The sequence below is a fragment of the Diaphorina citri genome, unplaced genomic scaffold (genome assembly GCF_000475195.1).
Source record: "Diaphorina citri unplaced genomic scaffold, Diaci psyllid genome assembly version 1.1 scaffold50, whole genome shotgun sequence".
NCBI classification, from domain to species: domain Eukaryota; kingdom Metazoa; phylum Arthropoda; class Insecta; order Hemiptera; family Psyllidae; genus Diaphorina; species Diaphorina citri.
Window position 1 is genome coordinate 1 of NW_007377487.1, and position 7180 is coordinate 7180.

Below are 7180 nucleotides of genomic sequence, written 5' to 3' on the forward strand. Positions count from 1 at the left end.
AGTCTGCAGCATGTATTGTTCTACGTGATTTATGCATGCATGAGTTTTGTGTATTCGGAAAACTTTTACTACTCCCATTGAAAAAACTAGGAATAATGCGGTATATCTGGAATAATTCATATTATTCCGGATTAAAGTTTAATATTTTATTTGGGACAGTTGCATTGAATTCCCATGATGATTTCGAGTCCGTGTGTTCCCGTGACGGAAGTGTGATAATCACATTTGAGAATTAGTTAACGGAACTGTGGTTATCAAAAAAACTTTCCCGTTTCAAAGCTTTTTGGAGAAATTAGGTAGGTGTGTTTGTTGACTCCAGCATTTGTCTCTCTTTTTGAGGATAGATTCAGTGGTTTACAGAATCTAATCGATATGTGTTTCATCATGAGGACCTGTATCATCATTGTTCTCATGAAAATATCAAAATACTATCATGATCCATCAATATCAATGACATTACCCATAACAGTAGAGTGCAATATCGTTTTTCACAGGCACACCTACTCAACTATAGGATATGAAATATGAAGCATTTGCTGGATAATTATTTCAAATCTTTTGATAGCTTTTTATATTCTGACTAAAGAATTCTGTTTTTAAAAGTTTAATCTTAATCCTCTGGTTGGTTTGACCACCAGACTGTGAAAGAGGGCATCTCAACGACTCGACTATGTATTTTGTTTGACTCATTGGATGACTTGTTTGTTTCTTGTACCATGATAATTCTAAAACAGCTTCGTAGGTTAGAACGACTCGACTATGTATTTTGTTTGACTCATTGGATGACTTGTTTGTTTCTTGTACCATGATAATTCTAAAACAGCTTCGTAGGTTAGTTCCAAATAGACAAATTTGCTGACCAATGGAAAACGAACTTGAAGTCGGAAGCTTTTCCCGCCAATCACGTTCCGGCGCGGCGGTCTGACAGACCTAGATCTGTCCGACAGGCGAAATGAGAGTGGCCTGTTTGGAGGAAGCACAAAATATGAGGCATTCTCTCTTTGTACCTCTGGTTGAACTAGAACTGGGGAAAAAGTCTTTCCCTATTGATTGGTATAAGTAGGGCCATCGGCTTTAATAAACACCCTTTGTCACTACGACCTGGTTAGATCTTTTGTGACATATCCCATGTGTATATGTGTTTATCCCTTTCTACAAGATTAAATGACAAGCATCCACATGAAATCGTTTAAAATATCCAAAGGCCGGTCACCCTGTATATATAAACACTAGGTTCTCTTTACAACACCATGTGTCTGGAATGAGGCCACAGTGGATTTTTACGACATCATTGCTTGCTGGAAAACTAAACGAGGAAATATGGAATATTTTATACCTTATTGATTTGTATGTACAGAGCCCATTGCTTGCTGGAAAACTATAGATACCAGGAAATGTAGAATAGAATAGAATAGAATATACCCTGCTTATACTGCCAGAATGAGACTGAAAAGTCCCTTTACTCCCGCAGTCTAAGCAAGGTCTCATGTATTTGGTACAATATTTTCAAAAATAAATTACAATAAATAGACCCTTGCTTAAATTAAAAAAAAAGAAAAAAAAAATAAGTCAGGGAAATTTCAGGCTGGAGCATCTTATAAGAGAAATGGGTGTTTGTAGAATATTTTATGCCTTATTCGTGTGTATACCCTCCTAGTACCCTGCATCTGATGCATCCCTTCACTCTGCAGCAAGTACCTAAATCCATCTTAGGAGGAAAAATATTTGGCAAGCCAGGGTCAAGCCTAGAGAAAGCTAATACTTCCGTGACATCCAAGTTGCAAATGAGTCTCTACCAAGAACTCAAGGAAACCTCTAGAGACAGAGGAACATTTAGGATACAACGACAAAGCAAAAGGCAGTTCCTTTAGGAGATTTTCAATTCAATTTATTTTTCTTGTACAGAGAGACTGCAGATGATGATGATAAATTGGTGATTCCTACATAAGTAGATACATGCCATTCTGCATCAGGAATTGGTTTGAAAACTTCAGAAAGAATAGTAAGTAGCAGACTGCAGACTACTCTAATAAAGAGTATGGAAGTTGGAGGATATAGGTCTAAGGTTCTGTTATGTCTGGATGCTGGCATGACTAGAAAGTTGCAGAAAGAATGAAAAATTCACAAGTTTTTCTTTCAGTGGGAAATGTTATTTTCAGAGAATGTGTTCTTGTTTTGTCGTTTTGTGTTAGCTTTGTACGACTTTGTGACGGTCATTGTTACAGTTCCCTCTGTCAAACCCCTTAAAAAAAATGTACATGTACGAAGAAGTAACTACTTGAATAAGTGCATGATAGCACAATTGACATATGAAGGCTCCGACTTTCATCCGATCCTCTATATTCGCCAAAATGTTTCGCGGATAAAACAATACCCAGAACAGCACGTACGAGTATCATATTTTATATTCTTGCGTGAAAATGAAGGAGTGTTCCCTTCTTAAGTTACCAGATATACAGGGTGTAGCGTGAAGTTTTGCTTCCAAATAGACAAATTTGCTGACCAATGGAAAACGATCGGAAGCTTTTCCCGCCAACCACTTTCCGGCGCGGTGGTCTGACAGACCTAGATCTGTCCGACAGGCGAAATGAGAGTGGCCTGTTTAAAGAAAGCACAAAATATGAGGCATTCTCTCTTTGTACCTCTGGTTGAACTAGAACTAGGGAAAAAGTCCTTCCCTATTGGTATAAGTAGGGCCATCGGTTTTAATAAACACCCTTTGTCATTACGACCTGGTTAGATCTTTTGTGACATATCCCATATGTATATGTGTTTATCCCTTTCTACAAGATTAAATGACAAGCGTCCACATGAAATCGTTTAAAATATCCAAAGGCCGGTCACCCTGTATATATAAACACAAGGTTCTCTTTACAACACCATGTGTCTGGAATGAGGCCACAGTGGATTTTTACGACATCATTGCTTGCTGGAAAACTAAACGAGGAAATATGGAATATTTTATACCTTATTGATTTGTATGTACAGGGCCCATTGCTTGCTGGAAAACTATAGTACTAGGAAATATATAATATTTTATGCCTTATTCGTGAGCATACCCTCCTAATAGTACCCTGCATCGGATGCATTCCTTCACTCTGCAGCAAGTACCTAAACCCATTTTAGGAGGAAAAATATTTGGCAAGCCAGGGACAAGCCTAGAGAAAGCTACTTCCGTGACATCCAAGTTGCAAATGAGTCTCTACCAAGAACTCAAGGAAACCTCTAGACAGAGGGATATTTAGGATACAACGACAAACCAAAAGGCAGTTCCTTTAGGAGATTTTCAATTTATTTTCTTGTACAGAGAGACTGCAGATGATGATGATAAATTGGTGATTCCTACATAAGTAGATACATACCATTCTGCATCAGGAATTGGTTTGAAAACTTCAGAAAGAATAGTAAGTAGCAGACTGCAGACTACTCTAATAAAGAGTATGGAAGTTGGAGGATATAGGTCTAAGGTTCTGTTATGTTATTGGTTTTGTCTGGATGCTGGCATGACTAGAAAGTTGCAGAAAGAATGAAAAATTCACAAGATTTTCTTTCAGTGGGAAATGTTATTTTCAGAGAATGTGTTCTTGTTTTGTCGTTTTGTGTTAGCTTTGTACGACTTTGTGACGGTCATTAAAACGTAGACCAGAAAAAAACAATAGCATCCTCATATATATAAAAAAAAATCTACTGCATTGCTTGTGCCTTTCTTCTGATACAGCGAGACACACCCAGTTACAATAGCATCCTCATATATATAAAAAAAAATCTACTGCATTGCTTGTGCCTTTCTTCTGATACAGCGAGACACACCCAGTTTTTATTGAACAGTTCATTTCTATCTTCATTGCTTCAAGTTAACTGCTACGAAGGGGGTGATAAATTGTGAACGGGGTAACTTTCTATCACTGATTTTGGGATCAAACTACCAAAGGATGAAGGACCACTCTTTCAACAGCTAAGGTCGTATCGGGCTTTATGTCACGTCAATTTATTTCGCTTAACTTTCCTCACAAAGCTGAGTGCACTCCTTGGTCTATAAGAGGTTTTGACGGACAATCGCATAACCCATAACAAGTAGGTACCTGTAAATAAATATTTTTTTTTTTTTTCAAAAAAAAAAAAACGGACCCAAAAACCTCATCTGTATGTATACATATACTATACCTACAGAATATGTGTGTTACTCATACATATGTGCTAAAGTTAATACTCGTCTCGTCTCTAACCACACCAAGTTCGAGACTTTGAGTTGAGGTTCTCCTAAAATAATAGTGAAACAAGTGAAAATGATACAAAGCAGAACACACCGACTCCCATTACATCAACGTTCTATTAAATGCCCGAGATAATAGACAACTTTCCCCACGCAGCGTGTCTTGTGTCTCTCAAGTTCACAGCTCCTCTTTTATTAATACAAGTTACAAGTTGATCCCTCTCCCATATGAAGGATCTCACATTTTCCCCGTGGGAATCTCACGAGAGGTGAAAAAGAGTAGGGACAAGAGGGAAAGAGTCGAGACTTGGATAGAGGAAAGGAGGGACATACCATGTTACTTGGAATCCTGGCAGCGTACAAGAAATTTGACCTAGTAAGGAAACTTTCAGACGAGGAACCAACAAAGGTGAATGATAGAACACACCGACTCCCATTACTTACATCAACGTTCTATTAAATGCCCGAGATAATAGACAACTTTCCCCACCCAGCGTGTCTTGTGTCTCTCAAGTTCACAGCTCCTCTTTTATTAATACAAGTTGAAACTCCCTCTCCCATATGAAGGATCTCACATTTTCCCCGTGGGAATCTTACGAGAGGTGAAAAAGAGTAGGGACAAGAGGGAAAGAGTCGAGACTTGGATAGAGGAAAGGGGGAAATACCATGTTACTTGGAATCCTGGCAGCGTACAAGAAATTTGACCTAGTAAGGAAACTTTCAGACGAGGAACCAACAAAGGTGAATGAAGAGAAGGGGAGAAACTTGAAGACAAGTTCTCTCCCTCTGTCTCCGCCCCCTCATTTATACCACTCCCCCTTCCCCTCTTTTCGTCACTTTACCTCCGCCCACCTTTGCTTTCTCCCTACCCTATTATACTGGTATATGGTGCCGATCCCTTTTTTCCCGAGCACCTTTTTCGTACGCTGCCAGAATACAAAATGAATGCATGAAACAGCCACGGTATCCCGGTACATAGGGCCGGGAAGAGAGTGTGGGGGAGAGGGTAGGAGAGGAGGGGAGGAACAGAAAAGAGTATGAGAAAAGAGAAAGGGAGGAATGCTTGCTCTTTTATAAACACAACATGGAATGTATTACATAGTATATTATACTGGGAAGGTCTTCTTAGCACATTGAAAATTTAAGCTGAGTTTTCGGAGGGAAATTGGTTTGCAAAATCTTCTTTTTCTTTTGGTGACTGTTTTGCACCTTATTGACCTTATCTATCAGAGTTCTATAGCTTGCTCTTCCTTTGGATTGACTTTTTAATAGACTCCATACATATGTACAACAAATCACAATAGTCTCTTCGGTTTACCCGTAGGTCCCCGCGGTACCCTGTAAAGGGTTAAGTAGATATGAAGTACCTACGTAAAATGAACCCAAAAAGACTGAATTTTTCAGTCTCCAACAAGAAATACGTCATAGGCACTCCAGAGAGAACTCGAACCAGGTTCTTTCCGGGTGGAAATCGACTAGGTTCACCGCGTAGACGCGAATTTAATTTATCACTTGAGAATGTTCACATTAAATTCCTTTCTTTACTCGTATAACACTTAACGTGACACTAAGTACTCGTACCTACAACTGGAGCTTTTTTCTTACGAGTTTAACATAGCTTTGATTTGATATATTCGTCAGTGGGTCGGAGTACATTTGTTCACAACTTCACATCATTTTGGATGGAACACATCAACAGTCAGTCGGCTGTAGCACATTACACTTGTTTGCAATTTTAGACGGATACCCTGAAGCTATGTAGGTACCTATGTGTATACTGTCGCATATGTGAATACATGTCATCTTAATGAGATTGATGAGACTATTGAGATGTACAAAAAAGAAAATCAGAACAATTTCAAGGGAAAATAGAAAAACGAGCCTTTTTTGAGAACTTTTAGACACCAGAAGCTCCTTCCCATGTTCCAATATGGGAAGGACGTAGATCCCATTTTACAATATAGGAAGAACGTGGACTTTTTGACTTATAATTTTCTTTTTGGTGGGAAGCCGAGTAGGTTTGTCCCGTGTTCGTTCTCCGACAGTCGGAGTTTTCTCGGCTTTGGGCTTGGATTTCGGGTTGCATTTGAACTCGGCGTACAGACAATAAAGTAGCATATCATATCAATAACGATAGTAGCGGCATTACCAGACTAAAAAGAAAAGAATGGTCAGCAAGCTTATTATTTATCACTTATCAGATCAGTTTATCACCAACTTCCCATTAATCCCCATGCATCAAAAGTTCCTGAATAGGCAAAACCTGATACCCATGTCCTAAACGTATGATGTTGAAAAATAAAGAGAGATGAAGGAAGGATGGAGAGAGATAGAGAGGGGGGATAAAGAGGATAGGGAGGGAGAGAGAGAGAGAGAGAGAGAGAAAGGAGGGAGGAGTTCGGTATCCTAGGAACATAATATCCAAACATGGGATAATGTTAGGAACATTTTTCCTCCGTTTAAAATTGCCACTTGAGGGGTTTATTTTGGTGAACATCATCAGAAACTTCAAAAACACTTGCTTGGCTGGATTTAAACATATACATACACACACACACACATTACACACATACCACGCCCAATTTATTATTTATGCCTACAAAGAGTGTGCTCTCCCTCCCTATTACTTTCTATTACTACAGTATAGCGGAGCTATACTAGTAATGAAAGTATTGCAATCGGTCCAAATTTTCAAAATCGGGAAATGTAAAAAATATAATCTACAAGAAAAGAGTCCTTTGCAACATACTGTGGTATCAGAAAAATGAGGTATCGAAGGTATCAGAAAAATGCTCCTTTCACTCAGCACAAAACAAACGGGCCCAACTGCCAACACTTGGGCCTCGTTTTTCAGATACGTCTTTGTGCCTCGGCAGCCATCACATCTACACAGGTGTCATCCACGACATCTCATTTCCCATCCAAGTTTTTTCTCTTCTTTCTCATCCAATATAAACACGACGTTTT